The following is a 22060-nucleotide window of genomic DNA, read 5'->3' as shown; positions in this document are numbered from 1 at the left end:
TTCATTAACAAATAAGACTTACTGTAATCAAGTATCTGGAAAACGAAATCTGCACGAGTTTAGAATCAAGGAATTATTTTTTTTTAATAAATTTTACGAGGATCATTCCAAAAGTAAAGTCTCTTATATTTTTTGTAACTAAAAAAGTTGAAGAGCTATGAAATGAGAGTGGTACCATTAAAACAATCTTTTGCACTCCAGAATTTATTTTTCTACATAGTCACCATCATTCTCAATGCATTTTTCCCAGGAATTCAATGACACATCTGTTTTTAGCACATGCATATGACAGGAGTCGTTTTCTTAAGAGTCTCACACCGTCAATATCTGCAACAGAGAAATGAAACTTTCAGGTCATGAAATAAAAAGTTCAGTCATCATAATAATGCAATTTGCAATCCTCTCTGATCCATTCAGGCAGAATCAAAAAATAGGAGACATCACATTTGAAATGCCCTTATATTTTCTGTAATGTTCTTTCAGTACTTCTACTGAATACAAACAGAAATGTCTTTTTGGCTCTAATTCTAAAGTAACCTTAACCTAATCGTGAAATAACAGAAGGCATTACTTTAAGAACACTCCTCCTAGATATTCATTCTGGGCAATGCTGACAAAGAATCTACTAACTTTGAGGGTCTTTGTTTTGTAGTTTGGGATTTTTAGTCTGACAGACACACAACAACTGCCCTTTATATTATAGAAGATATTCAAACCAATAATAAATTGTGACAATAGTCACGGAAACAAGCGGCTGAGGGTAGTGTGTGCAACGCTCAAAACTCTAAACCTAACTGATAGGACACGAACAGGCGATATATGCTCAAATCGACCGTGTTTTAATTTGCATATGTCGAATTTGAGCATATGTCGCCTTTTTGTGTCCTATTGGTCGGGTTTCGAGTGTCGCACACACCACCCTTGGCCACTTGTTTCCATGACTTGCCACATAAATATTAAAACCAATAACAAATATTAGAATTTCATAACTAATAGAATAATTAGCACAGACAAAAACAAGACATTCTTTTTCGTTGAGTAACAAGAAGTCGACAGTTATACACAAAAAGGTATTTACAATGTTTAGTGAACCCTACTGATGCTACGCTTGATGTTCATAAAAACAAAAAAACTAAAATTTTCATGTGCATTGACCTCAACAGAGAACTCTAAATACAAGCTGCCACCTGTGACCAAATAAAATGAAATGATGTTCACAGTATAAATAAATCAGCGGGACTCGAAAACCTAATCTTCGTATAAAGTCAAACCAGTCAAATTTTGTTTTCCTGGGGTTTCTCTGCTTATACCCTAACAAATATCCTTAGAAATACAACGATAAATATGTAATTCTGTTTCAATATTTCTTAGTCTTAAAGCATTAAAAAATTATTTCAAAACAATATTATCAATTATATACATTACCCAGATTCATATTTTCATTTTGCTACTGATATTATATGGCATAATCATGTTGCCACTGGTTCCCGTAAGATCACCAAAGTTAAGCGCCATTGAGCCTAGCCAATACTAAAATGGGTAACGATTTGGTTGTACCAAGTGTGTGTAATACCAGGTATGTGCTCAGAGCCTAGAGAGGAATGAGCGTCGGCAGGCTATTCTTGCACAAGACATGCTGCATGAAAATAATGCAACACCCCACGACCCTAGAGGGTTAGGGGACTTGTCCATGTCCATTCTAGAAGACATTAAAAAAAATTATTTATTAAAACTACAACTTAGAAAAAAGAAAAAAAAAAAAAAAAAAACGGAACAAATTTAGTAACAGACATTTTGCAGAGTCACCAGTATAAATTAATATTTCAAGTGTTTGTATTGGCTAATTTATAGCTTCAGAGATAAAAGTAAACAATTTCAAAAAAATTAAATAAATTCTGTATTGTAGGGTTTTCGTTTTTATAGAAATTGCTCCAGATAAATCATGAAGCCACTTGATGTAAGGAGCTAAAAAAAAAAAGAAAGTACTTCAAGGTCCAAACTTGCCAACAATAAGTATTAGATAGAATAAATTCTGACTCAGAAAACAGCAATTCTTCCCTCTTTGCTAGAAACATTGCTCCTCTAATGCGAGGACTGAAGGACAAAAGAGAAATGAGAATTAACAGAGCTGCCAAAAGTAAACCCAAGAGTTACTTTCTATTCTCCTTAGTATTAAAGTAGTGATTATGTGAAACTTTACCAGCATTAGTTCCTTACATGAAGTGGCTTCATACTTTGTCTCGAAAAAAAAGTAAAAATAGAATGGATTCAGGATTTGATAAGTTAAAAAGAAAGCAAGTATTTGAAACTATGAAGTTCTATCAAAAGTCCAAGTTTTAAAACCAAAGTAATGAAGGAAGAATATGACAAAACACCAAGCATCAGCATCGCACACATTACTCAACCACATGGAAAAAAAAACAATATCAGGAAAGTGATGGTAGTTAAGTGGTTAACAATGCAGACTGGCAACCTGGATGCATAACTTAGAGTCCAGTTTGTTCCATAGAAACACTTTCACAGGGATGTTGGCAACCTTCACATGGTACCTTTCATAGTTATCTAAAAGAATTCTAACTAGAAACACAACATTTGATTAAAACCCTGTCAATAGCTTCCGCACATAAATAAGCAACATAACTGTCCCTTATTAACTAGAAAAAGTTTTTTTTTTTTTTTTTTTTTTTACAAGGGAGTTACCACTTATCAAGGCCAGAATGCCTCTCAAGGATAAGGCTTAATGAATGTAAGATGATAGTGTAGTAATTGTTAATGGTGTAAGTTGGGTAGAATTTGATTATTTAAGAGAACGGTTCAACAAGAACTTGTTTACATTGGACTTGAAAGCTACAATATTGTAGTCGGCTGAGAAGCAGGCCAGCGGAACAGTGTTCCATAGGCGGGCAGTTCTAGGAAAAAAAAGCTTTGTTCATGGGATCTACGTTTAGATTTAGGCACAGATAGAGAGTGGGGAACTTGTTGACAGTAGTTGTAGATAGTCAAGCTGTTTTTTTTGTGAGTTTCGCAAGAGGGGAACCATAGATTGGAGCTCAGACGAGCACTTGCCATGAAAATAACAATAGAGCAGAGACAGGCTTGCAACATCTCTTCTGTGGAAAAGAGGTTGCAGGGAAGAGAAAAGGGCATCACCTACTAGATTTCGAAGCCAGTTTTGAATTTTATCAAGAATGGATAAGGCTTACATAAATTTTTGTAGGGGTAATTAACACTATTTTTTTTTTTTTTTCAATGAGTTTCGTTTTTTTTCATATTTTAATACTAGCAGGGAAATCCGATGTTGTCCGGGATTGAATGAGTCTAAACAAATGTTTCACCCTCCCAGGTTTTGATTGTCATCAAAATCCAATGAAATCAACCATTTTTTAATCAAATTGATTGCCTGCTCTAGTTAGGATCCCCCTCCCCCAATAGTGTATCGGGAGGAAGATTTACATGCATCCCTGCAGTGACTTAGTCCACGATATATTATAGTCGACATTGTATATAAAATTATCTGTAAATAATGGCTTCACTTTAAATTTAAAATGTAAAAGTCAAGTATAATGGTTCAATCGTGCTTTAAAAAGAAACATTCATTTCAAACACGCCCCTGTCTTAGAAAAGAATCTACAGTTTATTTCATGAGCTCGGCCTTTCTGCTTGTGCGATGAGAAAACACTTCTTAAATGCATTTGTGATGTTAGGTTGTATAAAAGTGTTAACTTTGGTCAAAAGCGGACTTCCTTCTTTAATCGGATTTTTTGATTATCGATTTTTCGATATTTATCAGACACATTTCAATACAAAATCTAAATAAGAACACTCCCAGACACATCAAGTACCTTTGTGTAATAAAAAAAAAAATCGACCCAGCTGTTTTGGAGTTCATAGGGAACGATCCCCCCCCCCCCAGTTCCTTTTATATGATAGCAGAGAGAGATATTTCAATCATTTTATGGACTATATTTGTGAGAGTGACACAGCTCCTCTTTAGATAAATAGGAAGCCTTGAAACTTTCTAGGCCTGAGCAGGAGAATGCTAGGAAAATTCAGAAAGGAATTGAAGTGCTTGAAACTATGGAGTTGCGTCACAAATTCAGGATTTTAAAACCAAAGTAATGAAGGATGAATGTAACAAAACACCAAGCATCAGCATCGCACACATTAATCAGAAACATGGTAAAAAAACAACAGTATCATCCATTTAATCGAAACAGCCATTGACAGCTTATTAACTCAAGAAATGTTTCACTTAGATAAATTGAGCAGGAGAACATTTCACTCGTAGAAACTCATATTATGCAGGTTGCATCGAAACATTTTTAAGCATTTTTTTTTTTCTTAATTGTTGGTCAAGGAGACCTACCATACTGTAGCGGCACTGCAATTGTCACAAAAAAACAAAAACAAAAAACAAAACAAAAAAAACATGGGCGTCTTCTTACAAACAAAAGTCAAAAGAAATAGCAATCATTTCAGTTGTATACAATTCCAAGCATAATACTAAGTTGATTTTAACTCTAACTAAATGGTGCCTCATTTAACAAAAAAGCATGAATTAAAATATATGCGTATTTTACAAACGGGCAACGGCCTATCAGTAAATTAAAATATTGTGCTCTGCTATTGTATACGATACAACTCCTGAAAGCATCATGGTATGATCGGATTTTTTTTTTTTTTTTTTTTTTTTTTTTTAATTACATTTTCACCCCAAACAAGGCACATTGCCACTTTGGTGTAGGGGGCTACTATCAGGGGAAACATCTACTGGGGCACTATGTAGGGATTAGGGCAGCGAGATGTTGGTTCACGTTGCACTTGAACTTATGCATGTCAGTACAGTTGGGGAAGCAGTGACCTGGAATGGAATTCCAAAGTCTAGCAGTTCTGGGGAAGAAACTACTGGAGTAGAACGATCTTTTACATCTAGGGATCTCTACAGTGTGGGGGTGGGATTTTGCAGCTTGTCGGGTCTGTCGAGGGTGTTCACGTCGTGGGGGCACAAGTGCTTGCAGTTCTTCAGAGCATTCACCATTATAATACTTGTAGAACAGGCAGAGGAATGCAACGTTTCGACGATGGGACAGAGGCTGAAGTTTTGATGCCAGTTTAGGGCCTATCAGATTTGCGACTCTCTTTTGAACCCTGTCAAGGAGAGAGAGACTAGTAGCCGATGCACCGGCCCAAATATGACAGCAATACTCCATACATGGGCGAATAGTGGCCTTATAGAGGTACAGGATACTTTCGGGTGTTAGAAGTTTTCTAGCACGGTAGAGAGAGCCCACCTTCCTCGCAGCGGCCCTGGCAATGCCCTCGATGTAATTGTTCCAGCTCATGTTTCCTGTGAACGTTAGGCCAAGGAGCTTGAAAGACGTACTCTCAGCTAAAGAGTTGTTGGCCATTGCTATAGGTGGTAGAGAAGGTTTCCTGTAATTATTGAATGAAACCAGTTTTGTCTTGGTGGCATTGAACGTTACCATCCATTTTTGTCCCCATTCCACTACTGATTTGAGGTCATCCTCTAGTGTTTCTGCCATTACTTTAGATATATGTTCATTTGTTTTCCTGTCGTGCCTGCTATAGAGTGTGGTGTCATCAGCATATATACCCATCTCAGAGGCAATTTTATCGGGGAGGTCATTTATGAATATCAGGAACAGCAGAGGACCAAGGATAGATCCCTGGGGCACTCCGGCATTTATATTATATTGTTTAGACGTACGACCGTCGAGGACAACCTGGATTTTTCTCTTATCTAAGAAGGATTTAATTATGTTAAGTATTCTACCAGTGATACCGTAAGATCTAATCTTCCTGAGGAGACCCTCATGCCATACCCTGTCAAAAGCCTTAGATATATCTAGAGCTACCGCTCTGCCCTCTCCCGCTTTGTCCAGTGAATGGTATATGCGTTCAGAGATTACAGTGAGGATGTCTGCCGTGGAACGGGCTTGTCTAAATCCATATTGATGGTCGGTCAGAAGTTTAGCATCTGTAAGGTGCTGGACTAGAGCATGGTTAATTAAGGTCTCAAATATTTTGGCAAAAAGTGGGAGGAGGCTAATAGGGCGATAATTTAATGGGTCAGTTCTTTCGCCAGAATTCTTGAATACTGGTACCACAGAAGCAGTTTTCCAGCAGCTCGGAAAGCAAGATTCATTAAGGCATTTGTTGTAGAGTTTGGAGAGAACTGGAGCTACTTCGGCTGAGCACTTTTTTAATAGCACAGCTGGGATGAGGTCGGGTCCACATGCTTTGGAAGTGTCAAGGTTTTTTATGATAGCATGCACCTGAGCAGGGGTGATTTCCAGATCGTCTAGCTTGGCGTCTGTCCGCATAGGAAAGTCAGGTAGGGGGTGGTTTAAAGGGTCCAGTGTAGAGTTGGAGGCAAACCGACTGGCAAGCATGTTAGCCTTCTCGGTTGCTGAGCAAAGAACCTCGTGATTGTTGGTTAGTGGGGGAATCGTTGATTGCCCATTATTTACTACACTGTTGTAGATTTTCCAGAAGTCACGAGTTCCTAATTTTTGTGCTTCGATGCGTTTTTTAGTGGTTTCCGTAAATTCCCTCTTAGCTGTCGCTATTTCTTTCTTAACGTTACTTCTAGCTTCTATGTACTTTTGTCTGTTCAGTCTGACGGGGACTTTATTATTGTTGTTGGGCTACTGTTCTGTTTAGTCGCAGAAGTCCACACTCCCAAGATTTACCTTCAGAGAATGTATTTTTTTTTTTTTAAAAGGCCCGGATGCCACTCAAGGATAAGGGTTAATGTGTATAGTTGCGTAATAATCGTTTGTAGAAGTAATCTGGTATAATTAGATCTTTTACGAGGACGGCTGAACAAGAACTGGACTTAAAATAATGATTTTCAGCTGGAAAGCAGACCAGCAGAACAGAGTTCCACAGGCGGGCAGTTTTAGGGAAGAAACTTTGTTCATGGAATCCATGTTTAGGTTTAGGCAACAATAGAGTGGGAGAATTTATTTTTACAGGCTAAAAACCAAATCCAAAGTGTTCTTGAGGTCCAAATACCCTGAAAATAAAGTTAGTCGATTTACTCTTGGCAAAGTCAATTGTTTTTGTTTCAATTTTGATCCTTTGGCAACTATTTATACAGGATAAATACCGAATAGAAATATACCCTATATATCAAATTGAAGTCTGTAGATCAAATATTCAGAGAGGAGTTTGGTAGAGACATAAATGACCTTGTCTGTGTTTGTACGAAATGTCTCTTCCAAATATATAATTATTTTTTACTATAATAATTAAATACCTACAGACACTAGTGTTTCATCCTTTCAGGAATCTTCAGTGCAGGGTGTCACGATTAACACCAGTCAACAACTCGGCAACACGAGCCATCTCTGACTCAATTAGCAAAGACCGTATCCAATCTGTTACCATTAACAGCGAGAAATAACATTGAATTTAAACATTTTTAAATGTTTTTAACGTCAGTCACAGTGATCTAACCGTTATACAATGATCTATGCATAAGAGCTAAATCGACCGATTTAATTCAACTGAAAGCGCTCAACAATAAGAAACAAGTTTGTTTTTTTTTACATAGGCATCGCCACATTATCAAGGCCAAAAGGCCACTCAAGGATAAGGGTTAAAGAGTGAACAGTAGAAATTGGACATTATAGTAATCATTAGTAATGAAAATTTGGTAAAGTTGATAACTTATATGGAACGGCTCATCAATAACTTATTTACGTTAGACTTGAAGACAACCATATTGTAGTCAGCCGGAAAGCAGAAAAACGGAAGACAATTCCACAGGCGTGCAGTTCTAAGAAAAAAGCTTTGTTCATGGAATCTACGTTTAGATTTAGGCACAGATAAAGAGTGGGGGGAATTATTGATAGTGTTTACAGCTAGACGAGTGTTTCTTGTGAAAGTTTGGCGAGGGGGGACCACAGATTGAAGCTCAATCGAACCCTTTCCATGAAAATGACGATACATCAGAGACAAACTCGCAACATCTCTTCTGTGAGATAAAGGTTGCAAGGAAGAGAAAAGGACATCTCCTACGAGGCTACGAAGTCTATTTTGAACTCTATCAAGGCAGGACAAGTCTTTTCTAACAGCTCCTGCCCAGATGTGGCAACAGTATTCCATCCTTTGACGTACCTGGCTCTTATATAGATAGAGAATAGCATCAGCAGTGAGATATCTAGTTTCTTACAGGGTAATATATATACATATATAAAACATATTAGTGTGCTAGAACGTTTTCATCTAAAATTCTATGCAATTATGCAGAATGTAGAAACTATGCATAAACAAAATTCAACGTAATAGTTAAATGAAACCAAATCATCTAATAAGAAACCATTAAAAATGAATAATTAACAAATGCTCATTTTTCAAAGGAATATGCAAATTAGTTAACCTTTATGTAGTCGCTCGCATATCCATGACTGAGTATATTAAGTTTGTTTTAATAATTTTGAAATAAAAATAGGTTTTTAATATCAATGTCATTGTGACAAAAAACTCAACTTTATGAATATTCGTGATTTTCATCAGTTATTTTGAACTTCAATTCTACTTTACTTGCCATGTAGTTTATTTTTTTTTTTACATGGAGTTCACCACTTATCAAGGCCAAATGGCCACTCAGGGATAAGGGTTATTGTGTGTACAGTAATCAAAGGGATAGTGTAACAATAGTATTGCAGAATTTGTAAGGTGTCATTACTTAGGGAGGATGCGGTTCATCAGGAATTTGTTTGTGTTGGACTTGAAGACATCCAGGTTGAAGTCGGGAGGGAAACAGGCAAGCAGAACAGAGTTCCACAGGCGTGCAGTTCTAAGAAAGAAGCTTTGTTCATGGAATCTACATTTTGATTGAGGCACAGATAGGGAGTGGGGAAAATTATTGACGGTGGTTTCAGCTAGTCGGGTGTTTTTTGAAAAAGATTGGCGAGGGGGGACCAGAGAATGGAGCTCAGACGAGCACCTGCCATAGAAATAACGATAGAACAATGACAGGCTCACTACGTCTCTTCTGTGGGAAAGAGGTTGCAGGGCATCTCCTACCAAGCCACAGAGTCTATTTTGTACTGTGCTAAGGCAGGATAGGCTGTTTTTAGCAGCCCCCGCCCAGATGTGGCAGCAGTACTCCATCTTTGGACGTACTTGGCTCTTATATAGATAAAGAATTGCATCATTAGTGAGATATCTTCTGGAGCGGTAGAAGGATCCCACCATTTTCTCAGCGACCCTGGCCACAAACTTGATGTACGTGTTCCATTTAAGATCAGGTGTAAAGGTCAAACCCAGGAACTTATCAAAGCCTGGGGCCTCCCTTAGACGAGAGCCATCCATTTCAATTGATGCCAGATGAGGATCAGAACGTTTATGATGTAGAGATAGGAGCTTGGTCTTAGATGCATTAAAGGTAACCAGCCACCTCTTTCCCCACTGTACCACACGCTCAAGATCAGAGGAGAGAGAATCAGAGAGAACATCATCATTTACAGCCTTTGATGTGTTGCCATAGATGGTCGTGTCGTCAGCATAGATGTCAACGAAAGATTTTAGTATGTGTTTTGGGAGATCATTGATTTATAAGGTTTGTTACAGCTATGCAACTTTATTTATTTGTTTGTTTATTTTTCCATGCACCCCGAACAAGACAGCCAGCTATTGAGATATAAGGGGTTAACACTGCAAATTAGGGGGCTAGATGGGGAGTAATCACACAACAGGTTTCGTCACATTATTTTTGAATTTTTGCAAGCTGGTACAGTCGAATAAACATGGGGCGAGGGGAGTGCTAAAGGCTAGCAGGTCAAGGGAAGAAGCTATAAGACCAAAAAGCCTTCAGCCATCTGAGGACCTCAACAGTGAAGAGGCGAGATTTTGCTGCTTATCAGGTTGGGCAGAGGTATTTACATCAAGAGAGAACAAGTGCAGCAAGTTCATTGAAACATATTGCATTGAAATCTAAAACAAGCACAGGGATGCAATATTGTGGTGATGGGACAGAGGCTAAAATGTGGTAGACAGTCTGGGACCAATTAAGTTAGAGACTCTTTTGGACTCCGTCTAAAACAGAGGGACTAGTGATTGGTGCACTAGACAAGATGTGGCGACAATATTCAAAGCCTGGATGAATGATGATTTTATAAGGGTATAGAATATTGGCAGATGCAAAAAGTTTTCTAGCCCAGTAGAGAGAGCCCATCTTCTTGGCAGCAGCTTCTATGTACTACTTGCAAATCATGTTACGCATGAATGTTGAGTTTCTTATAATTGTCAAAAGAAAAAGGATTATCTACTGCATCAACGCAAATGTTGGCAACACTTTATAGACGCCATTTATACGTCGACTTAACTTGTTTTGGCTTCAAAACCTTGTTAACCCAATTCCAGATATTGAATTGGACTCTATTGTACTTTTTTTTTATTATACTGTAATCGTTTTTATTTGTTTCTATTGTAATCGTGTCAGTTTCTTCGATTTTATCAATACAACCTTTGACCATGATTTATTTTCATGCACTTTTCACAATCGAAAAGCGATTTCGCTTCCAAGCATAAAACCTTAACATGATTACATTGTTGTCACATCTGAGCTGGTGAACCAACCACTAAGCTCTCTTTTAGACAGTCTATTCTACGGTTTCCCCAATTTTTTCAGGCTGGCACACCTTGGCTTCTAGGACTGACTGCTAGCGACCCTCACCCCCTGTGCTTCTATGACAGACTGCTAGCGACCCCCACCCCCTGTGCTTCTAGGACAGGCTGCTAGCGACCCCCCACCCCCGCCTGCGCTTCTAGGACAGACTGCTAGCGACCCCCCACCCCCGCCTGCGCTTCTAGGACAGACTGCTAGCGACCCCCACCCCGCCTGCACTTCTAGGACAGACTGCTAGCGACCCCCGCCCCTGCCTGCGCTTCTAGGACAGACTGCTAGCGACCCCCACCCCGCCTGCGCTTCTAGGACAGACTGCTAGCGACCCCCACCCCGCCTGCGCTTCTAGGACAGACTGCTAGCGACCCCCCTCCCACACCTGCGCTTCTAGGACAGGCTGCTAGCGACCCCCACCCCGCCTGCACTTCTAGGACAGACTGCTAGCGACCCCCGCCCCTGCCTGCGCTTCTAGGACAGACTGCTAGCGACCCCCACCCCGCCTGCGCTTCTAGGACAGACTGCTAGCGACCCCCACCCCGCCTGCGCTTCTAGGACAGACTGCTAGCGACCCCCCTCCCACACCTGTGCTTCTAGGACAGAATGCTAGCGACCCCCCCCCCACCTGTGCTTCTAGGACAGACTGCTAGCGACCCCCCCCACCTGTGCTTCTAGGACAGACTGCTAGCGACCCCCCCACCTGTGCTTCTAGGACAGACTGCTAGCGCCCCTACCCCATAAACACATTTAAGCTTTTTTTCAAAGTGAAAACAATATTATAAACAAAATATGCATTCACAAACAATGATATAGTACAGAAATTCGACTTTGTCAGCTTGTAAACATTTTATTTGATCTTGACAACCATTAATCATATCCAAATTTTTTTTTTTTCAAATATGAACAACATAAAACACAAAATTTGATTTTCAAAAATAAAAATCTAACCATTTTTTCTGTCTTTACAATTACCTTTATTTACACATGCAACATTTTTTTGAAATTGAAACAACATTTAACACAAAATTTTTTGTAATTATTATATGTAGATATAAAGTGCATACACACACACACACACACACACAATATGTATAACCTACATACACACTTTTATATATGTGTATTCTTTAGCATAAAAAATATTACCTATTTTCTATATAGGTGCGTGTGTTTTAGTTACCGCCCCTCCCATCGTCCCTTTTTGCATTACCGTTCCCTGATATAAAAGCACTGTCCTTTGGGAAACAGTGTCTATTCTAACTTTTGGTCAATGTTATCTCTCACCTTTTATAGGCATGTCTTGTTAAATTCTGGAATCGGTATGGGGAATTTGGAAATTCCGTACAGATTTCATGGTTCACCAAAGATTTCCAATCCGAAATTTCTTACAGGTTTCGGAGTTTGCGATAAAACTTCCCCAGAGTTGGACAAGACTCATCTGAAGAAGATGGAGGTTACATCGGCCGAAACGTTATGATAATACAACATCCAAGATGAGAGAACAGCAGTACGGATTATCCAGATAGTCAATCCTCATCTCAAAAAAAAATCACAATCGAAAATTAATTTCATTTTCAAATGTAAAACCTCAACATGAGTACATTTCAGTGTGGAGTATTGTTGTCACATCTGAGCTGGTGCACCAACCACTCTCAGAGTGCAAATAAAATGTCTCCAGCTCTAATAGATCCCACACTATCGACCAAGCTCCAACCCCTGTCTCATCGCCGCAATGTTGTATACCTGTACTTGTTTTACGAGTACTTTAACAGAATGTGCTCCAACTAACTCGTTGCAATTGTCCCCCTCCCTTAACGTGATTAACTCAACAAGCAGCAAAATCCTACGCTTTTACTGTAGATTTCCCTTCTACTTTAACAGTTTCTTCCCTTAAATTTTTTTTTTTTATACAAGGGAGTCACCACTTATCAAGACCCGAAAGCCACTTGAGGATAACAGTTAATGAATATAAGGTGGTACTGTAGTAATCATTAATGGTGCAGACACAGACATGAATGTTAGCCAAGGGATGAGCAGACAGGATGTGGTCAATTTTCTCAGCGATTCTCTCAATGATAGTAAGTCTGCTGGTATGGCGACAATAGAGGGAAAATATGAATGTGGTGTTGTGAACAAGTGCTATTTAGAAGCACATATAAGGCAAATTAGGATCTTCTATGGAGATGTCCCTACCACATAGAAAGCATCTCTAATGTAGGCACATATTTCATGCCCATGACGATTTTAGGGGTCAGATTTCGATGCCAAGTTTGAGTATCCTTTAACTGCGAACTCATCTAGGGAAACAGCTGAAAGATGCCTGTTAACTTGGCCAATCAGATTGCAGCAGACGATAATTTTCAATTAACTTCAAGTTCAAACAATTGATTAAACGATAATGAATTTCAGTGTTTTAGTGTGGAAGATTCAGTATCCTGAATGATTAAAAAAAAACAAAAAAACAAAAAAAACTTATTTTTCTCAACCTGACCGGTCTGGTTCAAAAGTTTATATCAGTACCACAAAAAAATAAATAAATAAAAAAATAAATGAATAAAACCATAATTTTCTTATAAAAAATGGTGGAGGCGAGGGAGGGATGGTATTTTAAAAACATTATCTAATAAATACATACCCCCCACTGCCATTTCTATAGTTAAAATTTCATACACAAAAAAAAAAAAAAAAAAAAAAATTTTATTGCAGACTATTATCCTCATCTTTTGTGGAAACGTCGTGAAACAACGAAGAAAAGATGAGAATATTAGTCCGCAATAAAATAAAATTAATAAATAACACTCATCTCAATAATGAATTCCAATTAAATTCCATGCTTCCGTTCAGTCTTGAAAGACAAAGGATACCCCTTAGGGGCAGTAGTGCGTGTAATTGTGACGCAAAGGTTGCACAATCTCCAACCGTTTTCCTGCTTTCCGGCTGACTACAATATGGTTGTGTTCAAGTCTAACGTAAATAAGTTCTTGATGAGCCGTTCCATATAAGTTATCAAATTTACCAAATTTTCATTACTAATGATTACTATATTGTCCAATTTCTACTGTACACTCTTTAACCCTTATCCTTGAGTGGCCTCTTGGCCTTGATAATGTGGTGATGCCTATGTAAAAAAAACCACCTTGCCTGAATCGGCACTGTTTGAATCTAGTGGCAAGGAGAAGACCAAGATGACTGGAAACAATGCGGAGAGCACATACAGCACCTGAAAGTCCCAAATGGTCACCCATTTAGTACTGATCAGGTTAAACGTTGCTTAACTTCGGTGATCCAGTAGGAATTAACCAATTAAATGATATAAAGCAAAAAACACTATCGGAGGTAAAGAGCTTCCATTTCGTTTTCATACAGCTAAATTAAATTAAATATAGCTCACAGTTACACCCCATACACCTAGCAACCGTGTTCTAAAATTTATAATGATCGGTTAATTAGTTCAATGGTGAATCCTGTATATTCAACTCTGAAATATACGGATCGTATTTTACAGTGCAAAGAATAGGAGAAAAAGTCAAACTTTTGTAAATTGCGATACATTTTATTCATTTTCAGAGGAAAGATGGGGGGGGGGGAATACCAAAGCATTTTTGTGAGAGAAAAAAATAAATAAATATATAATAGTTAACACTTTCAGCAAACATCATGGATCTTGTTTGAAAGTCTGTAATAAGCAAAAAAAAAAAAAAAAAAAAAAAAAAAAAAGAAAGAAAAAAGGGGGGGGGGCATGTGACCTAAAAAAAAAAAGACTTTAGGTGTGGTCACATAGGAAGTTTGGTTTGGAGACTGAATTAATAAAATAACTTGAATGATTGGTCAAAAGTGTACAATACATATGGTTTTTGCTTTTTTTAAAAAATAATTATCTTAACTAGCGGGACCTGTGGAAATTCCACAGCGGACTCATTCATATGTAATATATTGATGGTGGCATTCTGTGGACGTTCAGCGTAAATGGAGACGCTCTGATATTATTGTAGCTTTTTTCTTAAAAAACTGCGAAAGTATTTATCTAAGCTAGCAGGGATGCCCAACGGAGCCCGATCGTAAAGTAAGCTTAAATATAATATTTCAATTCTTGCAGATTTCGTATACCTTATTATAGAGTTAATGTTCTATCGATTTTTATATATTAAAGTTGAGATTTAAAAAAAAAAAAAAATACATCGATATGAAACCAAAACTATTGAAAAAAATGTATATATATATATATATATATATATATATATATATATATATATTAGATAACACAGTAGCCAAACTCAAAGAAAACCAACCTGCCTCCTCCCTTGAGGCTTGCATTTATAAATAATCGCAGACCTTAGAACTAACTTAGATGATGTTGAATCATTTCTCTTAAACACCCCGGATATCTTAGCATTAAGTGAAACTAACCTACACTCGTCCATTCCCTCTTACCATTTTAACATGCTTGGTTATCTCCCACTCTGCCGTAAGGACTCTGACAGACATATGCATAGGCTTGGAGTCTATATTCGTAACACCCTCCCCCTGATTAGAGAAATAAAACTAGAATCAGACGACCAGGCTTTTATGTGCTTCAGACTAAACATGCAACATAATATTAGCTACTTGTATTTTCTATACCGCTCTCCCTCAACCCAGGACTGTACCCTAATAAACAAAATCTCTGACAGCATAGATATAGCACTCTCCCTCGATACTAGCGCACAAGTACATGTATTTGGTGACTTCAATGTCCACAACACAGTAATTGGCTTGGATTCTCTACTTACACAGATGTAGCTGGTAGCACAACACATTGCTTCTCTATATCCCATTCCCTATCTCAGACGGTTAAATTTCTGACAGGTTTCCCAGACCAGCAAGATCAACATGCCTCACTTCTAGATCTATTTCTGACAACAATTTCTGATGATTGTACAACAAATGCCCACAGCCCACTCAGGAATGCTGATCATGCTGTGATAATGGTAGAAATCACCCTAAATTCTCGTCCTAAAACTGAAGACCCACTGTTCAAAACAATGGGATATTACAAAAAGGCTGACTCGGAAGCCATCAGGGAACTCATCAGAGATGCCCCATGGCAAAATATCTTTACTCTTCCAACAGAACAGTGCGCAAATGAGACCACTGAATGGTTCAAAACTGCAATTGAAGCACATGTTCCCGCACGGAAATTCTATAGCAAGCCCCACTCTCCCCAATGATTTACTTCTGCTTGTGCAGCTGCCATTGCTCAAAGGCAGCATGCGTACTGCAGATTCAATCGACAAAAATCCAGTTCCAACAGACAGAAGTATATAGAAGTTAGAAATAATTGTAAGAGAGTAATAGCGACAGCTAAAACAGAATACACTGAAACCACCAGAAAACGCATCGAAGCACAGAAATTAGGAACCCAGGATTTTTGGAAAATCTACAACAGTGTAGTAAATAATGGGCAGTCAACGATTCCCCCACTATCAAACAATCATGAGGTTGCTTGCACGGCAACCGACAAGGCTAATCTGCTTGCCAGTCGGTTTGCCTCAAACTCCACACTAGACCCGGCACACCACTCCCTCCCCTACTTTCCCCTGCAAAAGACGCCACACCAGAGGATTTGAAAATCACCCCTTCTCAGATACCTGGTAACATAAAAAACCTAGAGACATCAAAAGCAAGTGGACCCGATCTCATCCCGGCTGTGCTATTAAAAAAATGATCGGCTGAGGTTGATCCAGTTCTCTCCAAACATTACAATAAATGCCTTAACAAATCTTGCTTTCTCGACTGCTAGAAAACCGCTTCTGTGCTACCAGTCTTCAAGAATTCTGGTGAAAGAACTGACCTATTAAATTATCACCCCATTAGCCTCCTCCCACTTTTTACCAAAATATTTGAGTCCTTAATCAAGTCCTAGTTCAACACCTAACAGCTGCTGAACTCCTGACTGACAAACAATATGGATTTAGGCAAGCCCGTTCCACAGCAGATATCTTAACTGTAATCTCTGAGCATATATACCATTCACTGGACAAAACAAAGGAGGGTAGAGCAGTAGCCCTCAACATATCTAAGGCTTTTGACAGGGTATGGCACGATGGTCTTCTAAGGAAAATTAGATCATATGGTATGACTGGAAGAATACATAATGTAATTAAATCCTTCTTAAGTAAGAGAAAAATCCAAGTTGTTCTCGATGGTCGTACATCTAAACAATATGGGGGAGTACCTCAGGGGTCTATCCTTGGACTTATTATTCCTGATATTCATAAATGACCTCCCTGATAAAATTGTTTCGGAGATGGGTATATTTGCTGATGACACAACTTCCTATAACAACAGGCACGAGGGGAAAACAAATGAACTCATATCTAAGGAAACGGCAGAAACACTAAAGGATGATCTCCAATCTGTAGTGAAATGGGGACATAAATGGATGGTCACATTCAATGCTGTTTCCTTCAATAACTGCAAGAAACCTTCTCTACCACCAATAGCAATGGCCAAGAACACATTACCTGAAAGTATGTCCTTTAAACTCCTTGGCCTAACGTTTACAGGGAACATGAACTGGAATAGATACATTGAGAGCATTGCCAAGGCTGCTTCAAAGAAGGTTGGCTCTCTCTACCATGCTAGAAAACTACTTACGCTTGAAAGTATCCTGTACCTCTATAAGGCCACCATTCGCCCATGTATGGAGTAATGTTGTCACATTTGGGCTGGTGCATTTGCTACTTGTCTCTCACTCCTGGACAGGGTTCAAAAGAGAGTCGCCAACCTGATAGGTCCTGAACTGTCATCTAGGCTTCAGCCTCTGTCCCATCGATGAAATATTGCATCCCTCTGCCTGTTCTACAAGTATTTTCATGGCGAATGCTCTGATGAACTACAAGCACTTGTACCTCCTCGATGTGACTACCCCCGACAACCAACTAAGTCCCACCCCTTCATAGTACAGATTCCTAGGTGTAAGAAGGCCTTTTACTCCAATAGTTTCTTCCCCAGAACTGCAAGACTTTGGAACTCCCTTCCGGAATTCTGCTTTCCCAACTGTACTGACATGCAGAAGTTCAAGTGTAATGTGAACAAACATCTTGCTACTCCTCTCCCTTCATAATGCCCCTACAACTTATGTCCCTGATAGTAGCCCCCTACTTCAAAGTGGCACTGTGCCTTATTTGGGGTGAAAATTGATTAAAAAAATAAATAACTTGAGTTCCTTCAGCCATAATCAAAACCGAAACCAAAACTTATGAAGAATTCTTGATAAAATTATTAAAAAAAAAAAAAATAAATAAATAAATTACTGGAGTGTCATCAGCTATCAGCTGTAATCATAAGCAAAAGCAAAACTTATGAAGAAATCTTGGTAAAATTATTTATTACAATGAATGGAAGTCCGTAATAATTACACGACTTGGATGTAACCGTGAAACAGAAAATAAATAACACACACGCGGGACCTGTAGAAATTCCACAGCTGCATCTTTCATATGTAATATATTGCTGTTGGGCATTCTGTGGACGTTCAACATAAATGAACACACCATCATATTCAAGTCCTTTTGTTAAAACTGTAAAAAATATTTATCTAAGCAAGTCTATATATTAATACAGTAACGTGTAGAACAATAAAAAGAAAAAAAAAGTTATTTATTTTTCCCTTTCTAATAATGTAAGCATGACCGTTAAAAAAAAACAATATAAAGTGATTTAAAAAAAAAAGATGATGAGTTGAGTTCCATCATCTATAATCGAAAACGAAACCAAAACTTATGAAGGATTCTTGGCAAAATTATTACAAGAAATGGAAGGACACAACAATTATTAAACAACAGCCAGTCGAACGAAAAAAGATGTAAGCGTGACACACACTATCGTATTTATATATAGATTAACGAAAACACCAGCATCGGTCGGTCAGTCTGTCTCTATCACACAAACAATAAAAAAAATAAATAAACTGCTGTAGGTATGATTACAAAAAACAAAACTACAGGAACGCATCAATTTTTTTCCCAAACACACACACACACACATAGATGAGCATAAGTACACACACACACACACAAAAATGCAGTAGTAGCAATAATATTTTAAATAACGAAAACACCAGCGTCAGTCAGTTGGTCTCTCTCAAACAATAAAACATATTAGGAAAAAATAAATAGTGAAAAAAACAAATAACTGCTGTAGATAATATTACAAAATATAGAACTGCAGTGATGCATCAATTTTTGTCCCAAATATTTTAAATTAGAAAACTTATAGCGTCCGCCGGCCGAGAGATTTGTGTTATCGTTTTTTTACTACGGAATAACTTAAAATCAATTATTTCTTAACAACTTTTGCATTTACCAGAAAGATAAAACCCTAAATTTTATTGCATTGAAAACAAATATAGCGGCGAGAACACGCTAATCGAATGCCACCTGGAGCGTTCGTAAATGTGTATTCTGGAATTAAATCTCAACCAACGAAATTTGCCGGAAAACGTGACACACAAAAGAACACACATATTATATTAATATATAGATTATTTCAGAAATAATACAATTCTATGCAGAGAGGGGGGACAAAGAAAATTATAGAAAGAGAGAGTGAGACATATAGACTTAAACAAGAGAAAAATAGAGAAAAGGGCAAACAGACAGGAGGATACAGAGACGAACAGAGGGAGATGGAGGAGAGATGCCGACATGAGAGACATGGGTGGATAAGGGGAGACGAGGGGGTGGGGGGGTGATGAGAGGGAGAGATACGCGGGGGGGTGATGAGAGGGAGAGATACGCGGGGGGGGGGATGAGAGGGAGAGAGACGCGGGGGGGGGATGAGAGGGAGAGAGACGCGGGGGGGGATGAGAGGGAGAGAGACGCGGGGGGATGAGAGGGAGAGAGACGCGGGGGGATGAGAGGGAGAGAGACGCGGGGGGATGAGAGGGAGAGAGACGCGGGGGGGATGAGAAGGAGGGAGACGCGGGGGGGGGGATGAGAGGGAGAGAGACGCGGGGGGGGGATGAGAGGGAGAGAGACGCGGGGGGGGGATGAGAGGGAGAGAGACGCGGGGGGGGGGGGATGAGAGGGAGAGAGACGCGGGGGGGATGAGAGGGAGAGAGACGCGGGGGGATGAGAGGGAGAGAGACGCGGGGGGGATGAGAGGGAGAGAGACGCGGGGGGGATGAGAGGGAGAGAGACGCGGGGGGGATGAGAGGGAGAGAGACGCGGGGGGGATGAGAGGGAGAGAGACGCGGGGGGGATGAGAGGGAGAGAGACGCGGGGGGGATGAGAGGGAGAGAGACGCGGGGGGGATGAGAGGGAGAGTGACGCGGGGGGGATGAGAGGGAGAGAGACGCGGGGGGGATGAGAGGGAGAGAGACGCGGGGGGGATGAGAGGGAGAGAGATGCGGGGGATGAGAGAGGAAGGGATGAAATAGGGGTAGAAGGAGGGGGTGAGAGAAATAGAGAGGGACAAATAAAGAAAGAGTGGTTCTTTGAGAATTAAGATATTTAAAATACATTTCAGTAAATTTTTAGTCCCTTGAGGTACATCTGCCGTTTCTTTTATGTGTGCTTTAAACTCTGAACTTCACATTAACATTTCTAGCTTTTACTTCACAAATATATTTTTCTTAACTTTAATAGTTGACAAAATGTCGTATTCAAGGGAGATATCACATTTTGCCAACCTAAAAAGGTAAAAGAGGACCCGATTAAAAAGAAATCGACTTTCAGAAATTTCTTTTAATACAAAATTGTAATTAACACCAATACATTCAGCATGTCATAATCGTAGTACAATTTTTTAACTACCGCCTTTCCAATAAAGTTATATGGGTCAGAAAGCAGTTATAACAGCTTTTATCTACCACTAGCAGGGAGATCAGGCGTTGCCCAGGATTGAATGAGAATCAACAGAGGTCCCACACTTCCAATACTTTTGTTCTCAAAATTAGTGAAATCCCCCATTTTTCAATGAAATTGATTGCCTGTTCTAGTCAGGGACCCATCACTGGGCACCGCGAGGAAGCTTCACAGGCCCTCCCCACAGTGACTTAGTTTACAATAATACATTGTAGTCTATGTTGTACTGTACAGAACCTGCTGTTGATTTTATAGAATTATTTTTTATATAATAGCTTGAATTAATGTTTAAAATGCTACATCAAGTATCATGGTTCAATTATGCTCCAAACAGAAACGCTTAATTCAAATGCGCCCCTGTCATATCAAAGAACCTACCGTTGATTTTATATGCTGAGCCTTGTGTGGTAGTAAAACTTCTCAAATGCACTTGTGATGTTAGGTTGTATAAGGATGTTAACTTTGGTCAAAATCGAACTGTTCCTTCTTTAATTGGATTCTTCGATTAGTGATACTTATTGGGGAAAGGGTGGGGAGGAGCGTTATGATAAAAGTCCTATCTAAGAACACTCCCAGACACATTAGGTACATTGGTGTGAAATTTCGAAAAAGTCAGCACAGACATTTCGGAGTCCATAGGGAACAAACTTACGGACACAAAACGGCTTTTTTTACACAAGATACAATATCAAATAAAATAGTAATTTTAATTTTATTCAACAGATGTAATCAAAACAATATCCAGACATTTTTACCAACAAAAAACTAAAGAAAAAGAGGCTGAAATAAATCTCATCAAGGTAACTGGTCTCTTACCTACAGATATGTTTTTGTGTTTTGACTTATTTTAAAGCGTTTATTTATTATGAAACTTAAGTAGTGTCATGTTTGTTTAATTAGGACAAAAAAAAAATGGTGGTTTTGTGAGAGCCATTTGGACCCTCGACAATCACTCAAAAATTGAAAATTAAACAAAAAACTGATAGAAACACGTGCAATAAATGTCAGCAATCGTATGAAAATGTAATGCTCTACCAATATTGTTTAACTTTTGATTTTTGAGCGATTATAGAGGGTCCAAATGCATCTAACGAAACCGCCATTTTTTTTTTTTTTTTTTTTAAACAGACTTGAACATTACTTTTGTTTCAAAGTAAAGTATTCAAGTAGATAGAAGAGTAACATATCTTGCCTTTGGTAACATTTATTTGTTGTATTTTTTGTTTGTTTTATTTTTGCTTTATTGATTATTGTAAAAAAAGAAAAAAAAATGTCCTAAAGTGTCGTATGTTACTGTTTGATCTTCGTAGTTCGAACTGAGTTGTCTCTCTTTATTAAATATGGCGGATCAAGACAATGCTTTCGCTTCCTCATAAAATTTGCTTAATTAAAAAAAAACAAAAAAAAACAACACTTGATCAAGTTACAAGATATTCGAAATATGACATTTTCGTTTTGTGACGTTTATATTGTGACGTTTATATACATCATAAAGATTTTTGGTATTCTTGTTTTTTTTTTGTTTTTTTTAATAAGTTTGAACTTTGCACTTACATTT

General features: G+C 38.6%; 1 protein-coding gene across 1 annotated transcript in view; it reads right to left on the bottom strand.

Annotated features, from left to right (window-relative positions):
- LOC145243586 (lysophospholipid acyltransferase 6-like) overlaps positions 1–22060 on the bottom strand; it is a 126642-nt gene that overhangs the window by 103901 nt on the left and 681 nt on the right. The gene's annotated exons all lie outside the window — the stretch shown is intronic.

Source organism: Euprymna scolopes, chromosome 22 (assembly GCF_053919585.1).
Source record: "Euprymna scolopes isolate OS-2025 chromosome 22, ASM5391958v1, whole genome shotgun sequence".
NCBI classification, from domain to species: Eukaryota; Metazoa; Mollusca; class Cephalopoda; order Sepiida; family Sepiolidae; genus Euprymna; species Euprymna scolopes.
Note: the sequence above shows the minus strand (reverse complement) of the source record. Positions and strands in the feature narration are given on the sequence as shown.